The sequence below is a fragment of the Vanessa tameamea genome, chromosome 4 (assembly GCF_037043105.1).
Source record: "Vanessa tameamea isolate UH-Manoa-2023 chromosome 4, ilVanTame1 primary haplotype, whole genome shotgun sequence".
NCBI lineage: Eukaryota > Metazoa > Arthropoda > Insecta > Lepidoptera > Nymphalidae > Vanessa > Vanessa tameamea.
Window position 1 is genome coordinate 12,318,362 of NC_087312.1, and position 21,040 is coordinate 12,339,401.

Genomic DNA, 21,040 nt, shown 5'->3' on the forward strand with positions numbered 1-21,040 from the left:
TAAGTATTTGAACGGTTAAAATAATATAAGTACGAAATTTTATTGATAAAAAATAGAAATATAATTTATATAGTAAGCTGTTGATTTAAGTTTAGAAATACCGTAAAAATGATTACAAGAGTGTTATCAATTTTCCAAAAAATCAAATTGCAGGATTACCTATATATTTAAAATATTGTAACTAATGAAACTGAACGTGATCGTTAATTATTCTGAATCACTCTAGTGTAATTTTTATAAATAAAAATTTAATCTGAATCATAAACATATTTTCATAATATCTGCGCCAATTGAGTGCTAAGCTTACATTTAACATAATAATTTAATTTAGCTTTATAGCCCATATAACCAAACTTATAGCGAATTCATAAAAGGGCACAGGTCGTTTGGTATAACTAATAAAAAGGTTCAGTAGGTGTCGCTGGGTACAATAATTATAGCTTAACGTCTCACTCGTCGGTAAGCGGATTATGACGCCGCTTGTCTGCAACAAGGGTGACTATACTTTAAAATTTTTTCACACCTATTAAAGTATGACTAAAAAAAAATTAATACAATTAAAAATTTAAAACAAAAATAACAACATGTTCTTGTGAAACAATATTTGCTTATGATTTTCTTTGTTTTTATTGCAGAAAAAAATCTTACTGATCTAAAATATTTAAACAACTTATTAATCGGATCGACACCGAAGTAATTTTAGACACTTTATATAGATATCAAATATAGTCACCCTACAGGCAGGTGTTGCGGGGAAGCAAATCCGTCATAAATAAATCAGATTTGACACTTTCAAACAGCGACGTAAAACAATTTGGGGGATGAATTCGATAAAAATTTAAACCATCACCTCGCTGAAGCAGTAACGTTTACCAAACTGTATTTAAGTGTCGTTAACTTGAATTGTTACATCGTATACTTAATTTGATCTCTTGTATTAAATAGTCGTTTATAAACCTATCAATGTTTTAACACTTTATAGCTTATTGAAGTCAACCTTGATTGTATTGTTAGCTTATCTTTTTAAATAAAACAGTGTAAGTCTTTGTTAAGCAGTTCTAAAACTACAGTTTTATTAACAGTTCGTAAATATATTTGAGCAATATACACTCGCAGAAAAATAATGTATTTTGCGAACGCAACCAAATCGACGTTTGTGATACACGAAGAATATTAAAACACTTCTCTGAGCAATTATTTCGCAGATGTGGGCCTAAAGAAGTTCGTGGCACAATTACGTGACTCGTGTTTATATTATTTTGCAACGATTCAATCACACGTATAAGAGAATGTAGAAGCCTTCAACATGATAAATTCTAGAGTACTTTAATTTTGAAGAGGCTGCTGGGTAAAAAAACACGATATCTGGTGAACGATGCCATTTCTTTAACGATCTGCAAAGGTAGATGAAACAGCCAATACTTGAACAAAAGGCGGAGAGAACGTTTTTTTGAGTGACCTATAAAACGGAATTGGGTTAACCGTGTGTTTTTGTAGCAGCTTACGACTACGTTATGTGAAAGTTTTTGCCCAACGTAATAGACTATTGTTGATAAGTTATGAGCATTAAGCTACATTGACGACGTAACAAGAGCAAGGGTACTTTATAGAGGTTGAGGGCTGAATAGATCGTAACGTCAGGGTCCAGGAAATCCGCGGTTTGATGGAGTCCTCCTGAGATAACTCGTAGAGTTTGCTGATTTAGTGATAGTGTCACTAAATCTATCTGAGATCGTACTCGCAATGGCAAACGAAAAACTCCACGGAGGAAGCGAAAGAGGGTGATTTGCGACACACTCAGGGGTATAACGGTTTGGAGTCGTGTAACTTTGTTCACGACAAAACTTTCGAAGAATCTGATTCAGCTAGAGCTATTTAATCCACGATTCATGTGAAGGTAAAAATCACGAGCGAAAGTGATACGATTTTCATAAAAGCCATTGAAAACTTTTCGATTGCTTTTTACTTAACGTTTTATAAAAACGTTCTAAATTTGCTCGTAGAATATTATTTTCCCATAAATCAACCCTTCCTCGGGTCGCTAAGACCCTATCACTGGGACTACACGGGCAAACCAATCCCAAGTGATTAATTGATTAGGCAGAGGTTCGTTTGCAAGTAATTTTCATGATTTATTGGATAACTTTAAGTTGAGTCCAGTAGATACATATCTCTGGCGAAAGTCACGCAAGCAGTTTTCCGTTCAAAACGCTATTTAAATATAACCTATAATGGAGTAAGTAATTAAGCTGTAAAAGGAGCTACTAAAGTGAATTAAATAACTAGATCAAAGGGTGTGAGTGACGACGCCGTCGTAAATGGAGCGTTGAAGAAATTTGATAAAACACGCTTTGATGGGGAAACGTATATATTATACATATACCAAAATGTAATATGTTATACATATACATATCCTTACTTCGCTAATCACAAGTCACGACATTTTTTTTCTTTCTATTTTTTATATCAAGAACGTCCTCGCTTACTTACATATTACTTCATACATAAAATCTGTGGATTGATACAGATTTTATCTCATCACAAGTTGAAATAAAATCAAAGTAAAATTGTGACTTCAAACGGCAATCGGCATCAATGGCCAATGTCAATAACATCGTTTACAAAGGCACTGAAATTCGGTGAATCAATTTCAAAACCTTTAATTGGCCCTTTCCAGTGAAGGCTTTTTGATGTACCTCTCTGGCGATTTAAGAAAATAGAAGGAAAGGTACGACAAAGAATTTAATTGATTCGAGCGAAGAATGTCCTTTCAAGATCCGTCTTGTGCCTTCTAGTGCCTTTATATATCTCTATTGGAATAGTTTTAGAGCCAAGAGACGATTTTCTTTAATAAAAAATGTTTTATATTCCAATTTCTTTTTTCAAAATTATCAAAGATAACATTTTCTTTATTTAAGATAATTTTTATATAATATGATGCAACTATAACAAATCGGTGTGTAATTTTGTTGGTATGTATTTTCTAAGGAGAAAGCGCTTCACCTTCCTCATGTACAGAGTTATGTAAGCATTTTAAATTGCTTTAAATCGATATTTCTAAAAAATTCAGTACCGAGTGTCAACCGTAAATTTGTTGAGCCTTATCCACATCGGTGTTTAATGAGTGCTGTGATAAATGCAAATACGTTCCGATTTTACTACGTATCACAAAATTTTCGCATTTATGTGTGATTAAAATTAGTAATTTAATATAATTCTAAGCGGATATTTATACGTAATATATAGATAATGATAATTTATTTTAATACATTTTTTATATTTATACCGAAATGTATTGTTTACGTTCTTTGGTAAATCGATCGAAATCGATCAACAATTTATTTCGTAAAAAATACATGCCAAAAATATGATTTCTTGTACAAAATAATAACTTAAAGTCGCTTATATAATCCGTGTAAGTTTAAAACGACCTCATCTCAAAAAATATCCATAACTATATTTTAAATTTAGAATTTTCAACAACTTGATAACAGCACTCGTATTTTTAAACCAGTTAGCACATCCATTAACATTACTGGTACATTTCTCTAGGTACTTCTCTTTGGTAAGGTTTTCTTTATATTTATTTACACTTTTTTAATCTATATTTGTCCATGTGGAGCTACTGAATAATTCGTGCAATGATGTTTTCAAAGGCGATAGCGTAATAAAATATATGGGGAATAAGGATATATTTTAGTTAGAGGGAGCTGAACTCACAGAGCGGACATTGTCATTAAATTACGATGAGTGATACAAACGACATTTTAACTCGACCCAATGTTGCGCTTTTCCGCTTTAGTTGGATAACTATAATACAAACCGTTTACGAAACAATGCCGCTATTGCGAAGTTATATGAATGTTTACAGATGTCTGTACGTGAGTATACAATATATATAATCTATTTATTTTTTTTTGTAATAGCTTGGCGGACCGGCTATTGGTGGTAAGCGCTCACCACCGTCACACATAGGCGCTATAAGGTATATAAATTATTCCTTACGTTTTCAATGCGCCACCAACTTTATGAGCTAAGATGTTATTGTCCCTTGTGCCTGCAGTAGTAGTACTAACCGAAACACAACAATACAAAGTATTGCTTGATTATTTTGCAAATTAGAAAAAAACGCCTCGATTTAGGCTCGGGTTCGATCACAGGAAACTAATTATTGTAAAAAACAGCATTGTAAATCTGTTGATTTGAAAAGAGCAACTATGCGAGTTTCTTGTCGTTTCTTCTCGCTGGAGGCTGCTTTCCGAAACTGTGGTAGTATTTAAATATCGACGATTCAAAAACGCTTCATTGTGAAGTATACTTGAATATAATTGATTTGATTTGATTGATAAGAAGAGGCGTCTAAATAAAAGTAACCAATAATATCCAAAGACCAATAATATCTAATTGGGTTTAGGCTTAAATAATATACAAAGTTGTTCTATTAAATATACCTAATTAGGTTATGTTTAAGTAATAACTGTTCACGCAGTAGTTCTTACGTAATTTTCCTTATTACTAAGCGCTATCAAATTAATCACCATAACTATTAACAATAGAACATAAAAAGCAATAAAATATATGTGAACATTAATAAATAGTATTGATATAATTAGTGTGAAATTAATTAATTATGATTCAACAGGCAAACGAACCAAAGCTGCCAGTATTCTGTACTTTACCTACTCCACCAAGTGCCTTTGATGCTTATGTGAAATATTATATACATGAATAAATAAATTGATGTGTTAAGTCTTTCAAATTTTAATTACAATTAATATTAATATATTAATTGTAATTAAAATTTGATAGTTTGAAACTGAAAGTTTAGTATTACTCAGTATTGGTGTGTTCCGGCATGAAGGAAGAGTGAGCCAGTGCAACTACAAGTACAAGGGATATCATCTTAGTTTCCAAAACAATCATAATAAAACATCGTATTGCTCTTTCAATGTGAAGTTATGTAGTTGTAATCAAGACGTCATCGAGAAAAAAATTAAGCGAACACTCAGAAATTTGCTTGCATAAAACCTTTTTTCTCTATAAATTAATTCCTTGAACTTAAATCTACATTATATTGAATATGAATCACAATTTTGCGAATGGTGGTTTAAGTTCATTTGTATTTACTTTTTAATATAGTTCGACCGTATTGGTTTTATTGCTTTTATTTCATATTATGTTTCAGAAATGACTCTGTATATTTTTGGATAATACTCAAGGAAGGAAATAAATCGTACTGAAATTTGAAATACGTTTATTATTGTTTTTAGCCGTGGAGATGTTCATCCGTTTAAAACTTCTAGTGCGGCGAGGGGACACGTTTAAAGCATCCGTAATCAAATTTCACTCGAGTCTTTAAGGGTTGAAACCGGCAACTTTGAGCCTCCCTAATAAATTATATTGCCGACAAAACTGCTCCCGAGTGCGACACAGTTCGTTGGCTCATCTAATTGGTCCAAATTTGAGACGACCCGGCTTTATAATTGGTCGGATTCGGGCTGTATGCGCTGCGAAATTAGTACAAATTCGAACATGAGCAGATTAGAAGTGTCACGAAACCGCAACACTAACACATCCTCAGTCAAACATACGTAATAAGTTTGGACTCGTATACCTAATGAAGATCCGTGAAGACGCAAAACAAATTTCTAAGTAAGTTTTAGGGTTTTGACAAACTTTGCGAGGCGCGCCGCTCGAATACAGTACATTCTTGGTTAATTAACGCGCCTACGAAGACTGCCATCTCTGTAACTAACGAAAACATGTTCCAAATTATTTTTGTGGGGAGGGTATAATAATGTCATGTTTAAAATTAATTTAAACGTTTACTAACTTATATGTTTTTATATTACGAGTACTTTTAGTTACGCGTACACATACAATTAATACACAGGAAATTATTTTTGCCACGCATCAAGTACACGATCAATCTTCGGGAGATTATCCCAAAAACTCTCGTAGGCTTGAAACTTAGATTAAATTAATGATCCGTTTTAGGGCAAGCTTTATCAATCGGTATTCAATTCACAACGTTCTTCTGATTGAATTTTGAGTCACACGCGTTTACGTAAGCCGACGTGGAGCAAACTGAACGCGTTCAGTATTATTTCCACGTACCTGCCTTTGTAAATTATAATTACAGATATCTGTGTACGTAATAAGATGTGAACATGCACGTTCGGTTACCAGAACTAAGTTCCACAATCTCAGTTTGTCGGTTAAAACAAATTTCTTAACAAAGTGAATTCTCTAAGATTCCCAATTAAATGTGCGACAGTACCGTCGAAGTTCCCGAAGCGCGACAAGTTCCGAATCTTGAAAAGAATTCCTCTCTAATTAGTATAAGTTTATGCATTCGGAGGTAGATTCGCAGGCGTGTTACACGCCAACTTTTAATTACTGCCACATCTCAGCGTAAATCCGGAATGTTTTGGGCTCTTTTTATCAAGCTTTCGATAAATCTTCGACGGCATTATTCGCCGATTAACGGCGACCAGCTGCTTCGTAGGGAGTGATGTTTTTGCTTAGCGAATTTCCAACCGCGCGATTAATTTATTGCGAGTTCGCTCAGTTATGTTCAATCTAGCCTAGATTAAATGGATCGTGAAACTTCTCGAAAGAGACGATCTTTAATATGCGTCTTGTAAACGTTGAAACGAAACTTTGTATTCTAAATTTAAATTTAACTTAATGAAATATGCATATTATATTTACCACGATGACACCGTAAGTCTTAAAAGTGAAATATTTAGGACAGTACGCGGTTAAGGATTCCCGTCAGAATATTTCAAGAGGCCGTCTCTCTCATCATCTTGTACGGAACTCATTTCATGCAAATCGCGATACCCCCGCCTCCGCGGTACTATCGAGCTCAGACGTTAGTTGGCCTGTCGTTCGCCCTCTTAGAAGGCAATTTAGAGAAATTGTGATAATACGGCCAGATCCCTCGACAGTCTTGGCAAGAGTTAGTCCTATCTCTGACTAAATGACAGTAGATTCGAGATGTCTTTTAAAATAATAAGCAATTAAAATTCGAATTTGTATCGTTTAATCGTCTTTATTGAAAATGAAATTGTTATTAAATCTTATTTTGCACTGTATTTCTGAATATTTAGTGCTCGGAATAAAAAAAAACTAATTTGACATTATTCGACTTAAAACAAGCCAATGAGTAAATAAATAATATGCATGTTATTAGTTTTCATTCAAATTCAATTCTATTTGGACAGCCAATATAATCATTCTGATGCTAATTCCAACCTACACAAGTTCGCCTCGACCTTCGTTGTATTGCCGCTTCCTAAAGATCAATATTATTCTCTGCGTACAAATTGATCGTCTTAGCATTGTTAGTTTAGTCGAATCAGACACATGAATAACATTGATTCTATCGTATCGAAAATAATCTCGCGAATCACTGCGCCGTCCGAAATTACCAGTCATGGGTTATGTGAAAATATTTGTAGCACAGAATCATGTATTCCTTATCTTAATAATTCATTCCTTTATATTGATTCAGTGTGTATTTATAAATTTACGTCGATAAATTGATTTTCGTTATTTATTATCGTGATTTGCAACAAGCACGTCGTGTTATTTTATTTTGTATACGTTTAATCCTGCTTCCTATTTTTATTGATATTATTTGGCTTTTTAAGTAACATAATTTTTCAAACTATGCCTATAACATTGGTGAAAAGATTGCCTAAATACTTTTTAGAAATATTCTTTATTTAAACGTAGGCACCACAAATTAGAATTTTTTGCTCTATACCAATAACTTATAATTTTTATAAAAGGTTTATATTCTTGATTTTTCTTTAATAAGGTTAAATTGACTTTGAATATATTTATAAAGAATAAATAGAATATGAGGACGAAGGTACGAATATACTATTCCAATCATAGGAGGAGTAAAGATAAATAAAAACTGACATTGAATCATGGCATTGGTCAAGATCTTGAATAAGCTGCGATATTATTCATATTGAATCGCCGCTTAGAATGTCGGCTAAATTGTTAACGGAACTTTGGACGGAAAATTAAAGGGATAAGTAGTTAAGGGGAATATTTTAAATAAATATAAATCAGGTACTGTTTGTATTTCATAATAGAGGATATTGCATGGAATATGTAAATCTAAGGTTCTACTAATATAGTAACTCTGCCTGACTGTTTCTTGTTCTATCACAGCCAAACCATTGTACCGAATTTGATGAATGAATGAAGCAAACCTGAACTACGAGGAATATAGGCCAAAGTTTTATGCCTGACCGACCCATAAAACGCGAGCGAAGTCGCGGACGACGACTGTTTTAATAATAAATAATTTATGTTTGAAAAATGAGTTCGACATGTGTGAATATTTTTTTGAGTATAATTTGTAAGTTTTTATCTAGGTATCTATTTTTATATTGTTTTTTATTTTCGGTATCAGTGCGAAAAACCAATTGACTATTCAATATTTTTCGGGACTTGTTAGTTGGTAGTTGTAAAATTTCATGACAATTCAATAGTAGCATGATTTGAATTTGCTTCGATGATGGTAAATACCTAAATACATTTCTGCACTCATTACTAATGATCGGAGTGGATTTCATTAATATTGTCCGTTTTATAAATACAAATATTATCCAATGATAATTAAGACTTACATATTAAACGTTGCATTCAAAATATATAATTGAAAAATGATTCTTAATGAAGAATAAAGTGAGGTATTTCTGTACTAAAAATGCTTTATTAAGCAATTTATGCTCCAGTCGTCACGTGTTGCTTCCTGCGTTTCGTGTAAAACGTTCGTGTATAGAGTTACATTTTTTTTAAGGATCCTGAAGTTCAGATTGCAATCGCACTGCCGCGTAGGTGAGAATAGAAAAAAAAGGCCATAGTTTTACCCGGAAAGCCAGTTAAAACTGAGTACCGTTTCAGATGTTTGACCGAGATTAAATATAAACTTGCGCTGTTTGCACTCGCTAACTGTGATGTCCCTGGGGTGACAACTTCGTAGACGACAATTTGTCAGTTTCCCGCTGCCGGCGATCGAGTTTCGACTATTTTTGTTATAAAAGAACACCGTTATTGCGACTTTTGCAGGTCATTTTGCGGTTCGCCCGCGGCACTCTGTTACTGACATTTTCTGCTCTTTTGTGTGACGTTATATTTAAACAAAAAAACATAGCAAATGGCTCATTGTTGATCTCAAAGAAGTTCTCGCAATCTATGTTTTATACAATACGATATTTTAAATGTGAACATATTTTTTTTATTAACTAGCAAAGGCTTGGTATGCGTTGCGGTACCTCTTAAGTCTATTCTAATATAATATATAATATAAATGCGAATATAAGTCCGTCTGTTACTCTTCCGATAAACCACTGAACCGAATTTGATGAAATTTAGTATCAAGCAAACTCGAACCCCAAGAAAGGACATTGGACCTATTTTTATGCCTAATCTTTAAAACGCGAACAAGGCCGCGGGCGAAAACTTCTTAACAATATAAACATCCGATACGGTTCACGCGCCACCTAATTATCGTTACAACAATTTCAGAATGTTTCCATTTAATTTGATGAGCTATGTGAACGCATAGAAAACGAGCTAAAACAAGCATAAATTCGTATTATATATATAGGATAATCTGCTAGCGACCGAATCGACGTCGCACAAGTTCAATAAGCCACTATTATAATAAAGTCCCGCATCAAGCGATCTCTAGTTCTGTTGGACTCTGTCAGACTTCGAAACTACTAATATCGCATAACCATTTTTTCTTTCTCTTTTATACATTCGTACAACTATATATGAGACTAGCTGTGCCCGCGACTTCGTGCGCGTTTGAATGTAATAAAAAAAATATTGTTCAGCTCGCAGATTTTAATATAACTTAGTAATTCTTTATTAGGCCTTCGTGGTATGAAGTCGTTGGTTGGTATATATATAATTCTAAAATAAAAGTAGCCTAAGTTACTCCTTATTACATCAGCTATCTGTCAGTGAAAGTCCCATTAAAATCGGCCCAGCCCTTCCAGAGATTAGTCGGAACAAACAGACAGAAAGTCAGACGGACAAAAATTGTAAAAAATATCTTTTGGTATGTGTACCGTGTATATGCATTTAGTTAAAAGCGGTTATTTTAATATATTATATTAAAAACTAAGAACTTTTTAGAACAAGTTTTGATTTTATATCTATACCTACTAAAACGAACAGAATTTAGTAGCACCAAAAGCGTATGCAAATGATAAAGCGGTTATCTGAAACTGGTTTAAAATTGCAATTTTTGTCCCACACAGGTGGTGTTAAATAAACGCTTGTAAAATCAAATCATTCGAATATTTTTTTTATATAATGTATAGGCGTACGAACAACTGCCGTGATGGAATGTGATCACCACAGTCCATAGAAGTTGGCACCATATGATATTTTAACCGTTATATTACATCACCAATGCGCCAAACAACCTTGGGGACTGAGATGTTATATCCCTAGTGTTAGTATTTAAACTGGCTCACTCACCATTTAAATTGGAATACAAAAATACTACGAATTGCTGTGTGACGTTTGAATATATAACGAATAAGCATCTTAGCTTCTTTTTCATAATGTGGAGTTTAGTTCAACGATGAATCTATACCTTGTGTTTATTTTACGTAATCTTACGGCTGCATGAACAAGCCAATACGTATAGAAATAAAAGGAACGAAGGAAATGTTTCCGTAAGAAATATTACTTATTTCTTTTCGCCGACAACGTGGTAATCACATTTGCTTTTGTTCGTTTCGGTCCTTTCATTCGCTTAATCGCGTTATTTCGGGACTCCGAAGCAATCTTGTCTTGTACAAGGCATAGCAGAGATTGACCGAATGATTTATTAACGTTGTCCCGGAATTCAAACCTCGGAGATACATTTTGAATGTGATCTGTGGATGTAATTTCAGTTTCTTCATCGAGGTGGATTTTTTTTATTATAAAATAAACAGTGTTCAAATTACACTGATAAATATACACTGTTATAGAAATTATTGAATGATTTTGTTTAATCATTATTTGATATAATCAAGAAAATAAAATCATAAAAAAGAAAATAGGATTGAAAAGAATAAATATTATTTCAAAGCATTTTTTTGTTAAATTTGCAATGAAATGAATAATTTATACAACTAGTTGAACCCACGGATTCGCCCGCATAGAATTCGTTTTGTGATAAAAATGCTTTAAGACCTTGTATACGTTTATCCCCCACATATCCTTAAAGGATGAAAAAACGTATCCTTTGTCCGTTCTTAGGGTTCAATTTTGCTTCGTAATAAATTTCATCAAAACCGATTCAGTTGTTTCGCCGAGAAATTGTAACAGACGGAAAGAAGACAGACTTTCTTTCACATTTATTAATGCAGATATTTTCAGTAATGTTAAGACCTATTATGGTTTTATTTTTTTGTTATATACTGTAACTCTAACGACATACTGGAAGAGGGAATGTGATGACGTCAAATGCGTAATGAGTTGTAAGCTACACAAATAGCATTGTGGTTAGGTAACATTTGAAAAAAATATCAGTCTGTAATTTATTCTTTAAAACAATTCTAATATGTATTCGTTTATTAATAGCACTGACTCAAATACTCTGATAAAACTAAGGAGGTTCGGACAATGTTAATGACAAAAAAAAAACAACATTCCAAATTTGAATTTTGAATGTCGCGACGGCCCACACCGGTGACATGATAGTATTAGTGTCGAGTTTCAATTCGATATCGATTCAAATTATAATCGATGAATCGCAACTTTTTAGTTTGCGTGCTTAATGAACATAATTCATTATAAATTATAGTTCCTGCTTGATTCCCTGTTAGTTATAGAGGTGCGTGTTAATGTCGACTTTATTGCGCGTATTTTATCGGATTCGGTGGTATTGTCTTTATAAAATAATTATGAAGTTTATGTGACGGTTCATATTTATAATTATAATATGTTAATCAAGAGAATACATAAATTATAATTCCGAGACATTATTGATATCTCAGAATAATAAAATTACAATTGAGAATATAAAAGGTAAATAAAGCAAACACGAAATAAATTTACTAGTTTTAACATCTTAAATAACGTTATTTTTAATCTTACGTATTAGTAACGTCGACGTTATCCAAAGATTAGCGGAATAAAAATCATTGCGGTCGTTACAGAAATTAGCATAGCAAAGCAAAGTGGCAATATACCGAAATGACAACAAACAAAAACACGAGTTTGAATAAAACGCAGTAATATTACCGGAGATAGCCAGAGTAAAAATTTAAATTAGATGCAAAAAAAAAATCCCGTTGCGTTGCGCTGCACTAATGGTGTTGCCAGCTTAAAAATATTTTTCCCTGGGAAATGGGGTTAGGCGCGTCTCTATTCAACCGGGGCATTGTTTAAGAGGTTTAAACCTTAGCTTTTCTGTAATGCTTTTGTTTGAATATGTAAATTTACATTACAAACGGTGGTTGTACGAATAAATGTACCCTTTATTAAGCCAAGTCTTAGCGAAGTTATAGAAGTATGGCGAAGCAATATCACGTTATAAACGCTGGAATACAAAGTATGGAATTGGGTCAAACGAACAGCTCAATAATATGTGTTTAAAATAAAAGACAAAAGCGGTTTGTTATCTGTACAAAAAAAAAAAAAATAAAGATCGATTTGAACGAATATTTCCATAGCGATAACTATAATTGGGTTAATTGTAGTATACGAATAGTAGTTTTCAATTGGGCATAAAAGTATCGGTTTTTATCAGCGACAATCACTTAAATTTCCGTTTTTAACATTTTTTATCTACATTAAAGTACTTTATTAGTACCAGAATGTATTTAGGAAACACGAAAATTCTACTTGAATAAGAAACGACGAATCGTTCATTAAAACCTTCTTTCACGTATCCTTTCAATGAATTTAACCATATAGGTTTTTTATCCAAACTCTTTAAACTGAAACGCAGACACATCATCAATTCTGTCACTTCAATTAAAAAAATACTGAATAAGTCTCGTTGCAATTAATTAAAGCCTCCCGCTTGAGTTACAAATAGTGTATTTTTCGTTACAAACATCGAAACTGCGCTCAAAATAGCTAATACACGTCAATAAAAAAAAAAAAGAAAATCAAAAACCACCTCGATTCCAACATATCATTGAGCCGACGGTACGTTTCATTGAACAGATGAAGGCAGGCATTCTAAAAATGATTTTTTTCGTAGGGTTGTCATGTGATAAGATTTTATCTCATTTCTTTTACAACCAGATAGTAAATGGACTATTGGAAGAGCTTTTCATCGATAACCAACTCGAAAATCGACCGTGAAAGATTAAAATTTTACGAACTTGCAACATTGATAACAAGAACTAGGTGACATATTTGAAAAATAAGACGCGAACATTAAATGTTACATTTATTACGTATTGAATAGCGTTGCCTATAAGTGGGCACTGCCTAATGAGATTAGCATTTGAGACCTTACAATGCCAATGACTGGCTCATTGAGATCTAAATTGTAACGTCTTCGTGACTAAAATTACATTAGCTAATCCTTCATACAGACACAGAACAATAAGAGATATTTCTGAAATTATTATAATTTTATAAAAAGTTTACGAGTACGTGATCAGCATGATATTAAACAAATTTATAATCAAGTTATTTATTAAAAGTTTTTAAATATTCCGCAAAAAAAGGGTCCCTAATTTTGACTATTATTTTGGCTCTTGGTCTTTAGATTAAAACTCACTTTTTAGTAGGGAGTCCACAGTCAAAAGTTTCGTCAATTACAATTATACTTAGTACAGACTTTAATTCATAATTTAACGGTAACCCTAACTATTCCATAGCCGCTTTCCCTGTATCAGCGTTGGTATTTGAGCATCCCATTCATGGTGTAAACAAAGAGGCAGGCTGGCTGACTTTTAGCCGGGTTAATTAGAATGTCAACGGCACTTATTAATCAAAACGACATAGGCGTTCGGCGCGAGCTTTTGTCTTGACAATATTTGTAAAGCCCTTTCAACAACGCTTTGCGTTTCTGACGCGTCATTTGAAGACCTTTAGAAATCGTTACATACTAAATCATGTGGTCATCTGTATTTCTTTGTGTTGCTAGTGATATAGGTGTATTGTTGATTCAACGAATGTGTTAATAAATACCTAAAAATAGAACCGTACTCTTAATAGATTTTTGTTAATTAAAACATAACATCACAGCTAGTTTGTATGCGACAAAATTTTAGTTGAGGTTTTATTTATAATTGATTAAAAGAGTAATTACTGAGCTTTAGTTAGTATAATCTCAGTAATTCCGAACCAGTGATAACTTTGAATTTAATTTAAATTTGTAAAATGACGATTCAAAAGTGCTATTCATACCTCACTTGAATAAATTGTATTTTGATTTTTGATAATTATTTTCTGGTATACTATATAGCATCAATGCTTTGAATAAAAGTCAAAACAAAATGACTAAAACAATGACTAGGCTTGTGTATAATATTTGAAATATTATTGAGTTACCTAAACCCAAATATAAGTCTTAGCAGAAATAAGTCTTCTGCAATAACCCCTTAATCCATCTCTGTTATCGGCAATACATTTCCCTCTGCACGTAATTACGTTAAGGATAGCACCCACATCACTTATGCAAGGATAGTTGTGACGTTGCGGCGACGTCATCAATCACGCTTGGTGGGGGAGATATATAAGCGTCGCGACAGCCAAGGGCGGGGCATTCTTCATTAGATGCTCGCGGAAAGAGGATGTCAACGCTACGTATTAATCATACTGACTTGTCTTTAATAATGTCCTCGCTCCTCATGTTCTCTAATGACTTAATGTATTTGCAAAATTTTATAATCTTTACTTAGTTATCATTTAGTAATGACGTCAGACACGACATACGTTATAATATAATATGAACTAAGTTGTTTTTTTATATATATTTATGTGACAAATTGATACAAATATCATCATAAGAATAGAACAACTAGTTTATAGTAATATTATGTATATTAGTTTTGAATTTATGAAGATAATTTATTTACAACATTAATCTGACTACTGTCTGTTCTTATGTAATTTGTACTCGGCGTAACGTTTGATTTATAACAGCATTACTGCGGGTAAACAGTTTTGAACCGGTTACGTTAATTAGACAAACAAGGCATGATCCGATGAAATCCATCGGATAATAATATAATACAAATAGTAATTAAACGTGTCACGACTGCGCTTTGTATAGCACGTTTCGCTGCTATTTGGAGACATTTTAAGAGTTTAGAACGATCCCGCGGTTAGATAGTTCGAGAACTTTCGGGGTGATACGCGCCGAAAGAAGTTTTTCGAACGTGATTCGACTTAGTTCTTAGTTGTGAAACAAACGAAGAGTTGAAAGATAAATTTGCGACGAAAGTATCTTAAGAAAGATATCGCACGATTAAGATTACGTAACTAACGGACCTTCAAAGTTTGTTTTACACTTCTGATATCAGATGCTGTTGGATGTTGGAAGTTTAAGAGACCTGAACTTTTACGACTGACTGAAACGTAGATACGTTTATGTAGATAACTCAAAATTTTAAACATTCAGTATATCGTATAATTAAAAAGGTTTCTTTATTAAGTTAGTATATTTATTATTTATCTACAAGTTTTTTTTTAATTGGCAATTCAAATAGCTATATTTACTTAATATCATATATATATATATATATATTTGAGTAAATAGAGTACACATATCAGTTTTCTCATGGGTATAAACACGTTTAATACATATTTTTAATAAATTTACGTACTTAATAAACGTACCATAATTAAATTCGACTCAAAATTCTTTGAATTTGAATTTCGAAGCACGGTAGGTCTATTTGTTTAATAATGATAATTATAAAAAATATCTTTCGTATAAAATGTATGCCCTAGCAAGCTCGCGTGAGTAGCGGCCGATTTGATAGATATGAAGCACGCAAGGCGCATGCGCGCCTGACTTTCATTATTTCACAATTCATGACTATCTAACCAGGTGATACTTTATCCGCATTCAAATTTAACAAAAAAAAATATATTACAAAACGACTTTTGTTTATTTATAATCTGTGGAAACTTAGAAATAAAATAAAAATATTGAATATATTTTAACTTTGTAATTCATGTGTTTAATTTTATTATTGTATCAGACGAAATTTATTTCAATTAAAAACCGGGTTTTCAATAAAATTAGTCTCCTATCAATATTTTGACATGTGTCAAAATGACAACTGACATTTCGTTGATGACTTTTTAATTGACAAAAAATTGTAATTCGGAACAAGTTTATGGGATAATAAACTGTACCTGAATTCGTAATAAATATTTATCAAGTTTTTTTGTTTATCAAACGTTTTATAATACTGGTATAAATGTCTCGTTTTAGTTGGTCCAATTTATTTCATATTTGTGTTCATATATAAGTGGGTAGATGATTCATCAAAATGGCGGTTGCACCCGCTCTTCTAAATGAAGACAATCTGATTATATTTAGCTCTGTTTAAAACGAGTGTGCTATCTCACTTAATACATTAATAATAATCATATTATTTTAATCAAACTTGATGAGATTTCTAATTAAAAAGAGCTATTAGTTATTTTTTAATAATTTTTTTACGTACTTCAGGCAATAGTCATAAATATATTGTTTTATCTCATACATAAGAGAGACGTTTACAATACTTAAAGAAAAAACATGCTAAAAATTCCAATCTATGCCAATCATACCAGCATTTGAGCAACGGTCTCACACACAAGGTAATCCGTTAATTAAACCATGTGTCTAAGTGGGAACAGCTTCGGTCTAAAGGGATCGTGGCTAGGCGTTTAATAGTCTTACTTTGCTGTTCGGTATCGACACAATTGGACATGTCGTATTTTACCGGTAGGACTTTGTGCAAGCCCGTCTGCGTTACCTTTTATTTACTAATTTTTTTATTACTTACCAATTATACTACAGCATGTATACCTTGCACTGTTGTTATAGTTTGAAGGGTGAGTAAGCCAGTGTAATTGCCACACGGTATATACTATCTTAGTTCTCGAGGTACTAAGTATTTATACAGTGTAATTGTAATAGTATCAAAACTTCTCAAAAGAATAATCGTATTTTTTCATGGAATTTAAATTGCTTTGATCATGTGGAGAGTTAAATTTCAAGGTCGAATTTAAGGCATTTTTTTTCGTAATTTCTATGATAATATAATACTTATTTCGTAGGATAAATATTCAAAGTTAAATGTTGCTGACGTCAGAGTTACGCGCTCTGTGTCTTATATATAAGGATCATTAATTTCAGTAGTCCCTACAAGCACGTTTAAGATAGCCACAACTTATGGAATATGATAATGTAATCAGAAAAAAAATATTACACTTAAATGAAACCTCATTTGAGATAAAAGAATAGAATAAGACAATCGCAGTGCGGCAATAATTCAAACAGTGACAGAATAACTGGTACAATTAAATGTGACAACATCGGAAACTTGTTAAGGAGAAAATAATCGCTCGGGTTATTACGAATCTCGGTCGCTTAAAATATGTATTTGTAAATTGTTAATCAATTAATCGGTATCAATGATTATTGTTTATTGCAATTCTCTGCGACTTCTCATGAAGTCATATTTATTTTCGAATTCCTTAACTTACATACATTTAGTCCGAGATGTTTCTGTGTTAAATTTAATTAAGGTTTTTGGTTTGTCATGGTTAGGTATTTACCGTATAGACGGAATTACTTTTGCGTTTATAACATCTATATTAATATTACACATACGAAAGTATCTCTGACTGTTTGTTGCTTTTTAACGGCCAAATCACTTATAAGTTGATTTGACTCACAAAGGACATAGGCTTTTTCATACCTAACCGCTGACGACTAACTCCCAAAACGCGAGCTAAGCCGCGGCCGACAACAATTTTAACATATATGTGAGTCTATTAAAAATACTGATATTGATATTTTTATTTAAAGTAAGTAGGTGGACGGACTAATGGAGTAACCAATGGCAAATACATAAGCTTATAAGATGTAGTAACTATAATATAATATAGAAGCATTGATGTTATCATTAAGTTTGCGTCGTACCAAGAATTCAAATCAAATTTTATCGATACAATTTAATAAAAAAAAAAACAAAATCGTTTCGATGAAATTTAGTACATTCAGTTCATAAAAAACACATTAAGATTTTAAAAGCAAGGCCCGTTTTTAGTTCCGTTAAAATTCGTTGGTCGTGATCATTAAAATTATGAGCCAGTGTCCAGTGATGACACCTCGTGGATCGCAATCGATTCAAATTCGGCACCACTGACTTTTCATGTCCTCAGCTTGTGTTAAACGGAAGGCCAATATAAGGAAACCTGAATTGGTCGGATAAAATTCTACCACATGTATTCATCGAGTCGAATGTGAGAAGCGTTCTGGAATAAGTCCCAAACCTTCATTTTAGGGGGAGAAACTGCTACATTTACTTCACAGTATAATGAAAACATTATTTTTAATAATGCTCTTACAACAAACCAACATTTCACTATAAATTATAAATCAGTCCATTAATGTAGAAATTATTCTTTTATAAAAAAATGTCTTTCCAATCGAAAAAAAAAAAATAGCAACGTAATAAATGTTTTTGTTGGAACAATAAAGATGAAACGTATGACGAACAAAGCGGTCGGCTTATATCGTTACATCTCCGCGAATTGGTTCCGGACAAATTTAACTCAATAATTTCTGGTCGAGATATCACAAACAATGCTTTCTACACAGCTCCCCCAACGGAAACGTTTTGGTGAACAAATTCTATCAGGAAATAGGAACGCACAAAATGTACGTATACATGAAATACTGTACAGCGTTACGGAAAAGTTAGACAATAACTGAAAGTTTGTGATAAGCTTTGATCACTGTGTAATTCTTTTGATGTCGGGTAAAGGGGATATTTACTGAAGATATTGTAATAAAACATCAAACATTTATATACATTTACGTGTGTTTAATATAATGGGTCTTGTTAACTATTAAGTTCGAAAATATTTTTATTTTCATTTATATTAAGCTAATACAAGTCTAGTTTAGTATCAAAATTGGCCACCTGGTAAACGGTAACCTCATTACTACCTAGGCAAGCAGTAATAACTTAGTTGCTTTTTATAATTGATATTAAGACGAGAAAATTTAGCTAGGAGTCTTCGTCCATGCTGGCGCTAGAAAATAAACCACTTCTTGTACCGTCAATGCGGCGCCAAACAAATACATCTAGTCGAATTTAATTTCAAAATTGGCGTATGGCTATATACCAACCGGTTTAAAATAAGGTGAACATGTGTCCTTTTCATTTTAAATAAGGAAATTATTAGGATAAAATGTCCCAAAAAATAAACCTATATATGAGACGAGTAATTTACTCGTCTCATATATAATATAATCAAAGGTAACGATAATGTTATGATTTATAAGAGCGAACGACGAGTAACTACTGAGTTTCTTGCCGGTTGTTCTCGGTAAAATTAACATTCCGAACCGGTGCTAGCTTTACATTCAACTCTAAATTGACAATTAAAAGTGCATGAAAAAGCCTACTTGAATTGAGTATTGGTTTGATTTTAACAAAATATCTCTTTATATTTCTATGTATGTATAGATTTCAAAAGGATACTATCTGTGTCTACGTCACCTAACTTATTTACTGGTTCATCTCATCGATATTCCGCATTCAATCTTGTAGATAGAAAAAAAATCCGTTCAACCGTCACCGAACCGGGCCAAGCGGGTGCGATACCGATCGTCGAATGCCAATACTCTAATACCGGTAATGGACGCCGACACGGGACTCTCGGCTCGATTTTCCGAATCGTTTGCGCCGTACCGCGCCAGATAACGAGAAATGTCGCGACTATCGTTTTATGTGCATCGAAGATTGCCGCACGGGGCGTTCAAGGCACCTTGTAAGCCCACCATTCGACTAACATACGCTCCGATTTGTCTAAAGATTGGCTCAGAAAGTAGAATTGCGATAATGCTGTCGTACGAAACGGTTACGTCCCGGAGCTCCAATATTTTACACATTTCGCCGAAACCGATTCTGTAGTAATAAACGCGAATGTGAAGTTAGTGGATCGTATCTGAATATTGCCAATGACGTTGCAAATAAATTATCCTCTGAACGAAAATCCAATTAAGTTTTTAGGTGACAGTATTAATAAATATTATTCTTATTCAACGTTAAAAATATGAGAAAATGTTGCGAAAACATACCAAGAGTGCCGTCTATTCTGAAAGATGAATGTCATTCCCGCAATATCTGAAACAATAACAATTTATTTATTACATATTTTTATTGAATTTAGTATTTGTAATATACATATTTCAAACGCTATATTGTCATAAGTTCTATTGTAATATGCAGAAAGATTTTCATTACAATTGGGTATATTTTTTTGTTTGTTTTTGCAATCTTTTATTTGTATGTAACTAACAAATCCCGTATCAAGTATGTGAACAAATCCCGTATCAAGTATGTGAACAAATCCAGGAGCCTCTAAGTATTGACAGGTCGATTTGAAACTTTGCACATAATTTGGATGACAATAATGATGATGTAATCCTGGTCGATCTCGGTTACGTTGGTCCAATCTAAGGATTGAACCCAAGATTTAGGGCAGCTTTATAAGTTACCCACAACTAAAACTGTACACAAATTGGTACTATCTATTTAATCTAATTATGGATCCGAGAGATGAATTCGCCAATTTGATTCATTTTCTCATGTTGACGAGTCCAATCCAATACACGGAAAAAACATTTCGTAAAGTATAAGCTTTTTTAATGTTGTTAGTCATATAAACGCATTTTGAATATACAATTAGACTTATATTCTTTAAAATCTTCGTTGTCGTCATTGATAAAATTATTTTTCAATTTAACGACTGTTGAATTAATGTTTCTATTTCATAAGCAGTAACCGTCCTGACTTGCGATGAC

At 32.8% G+C, this 21,040-nt stretch overlaps 1 protein-coding gene across 2 annotated transcripts in view; it reads right to left on the reverse strand.

The window, feature by feature from the left end:
- LOC113395851 (leucine-rich repeat-containing G-protein coupled receptor 5) overlaps positions 1-21,040 on the reverse strand; it is a 563,150-nt gene that overhangs the window by 140,861 nt on the left and 401,249 nt on the right. The window contains exon 2 of one of the 2 annotated variants that reach the window (XM_026633561.2): positions 20,315-20,360. The exons of the other annotated variant lie outside the window; for it this stretch is intronic. The gene's annotated coding sequence lies outside the window, so the exon portion shown is untranslated. The remainder of the gene's footprint in view (positions 1-20,314; positions 20,361-21,040) is intronic. 2 annotated transcript variants of the gene reach the window in all.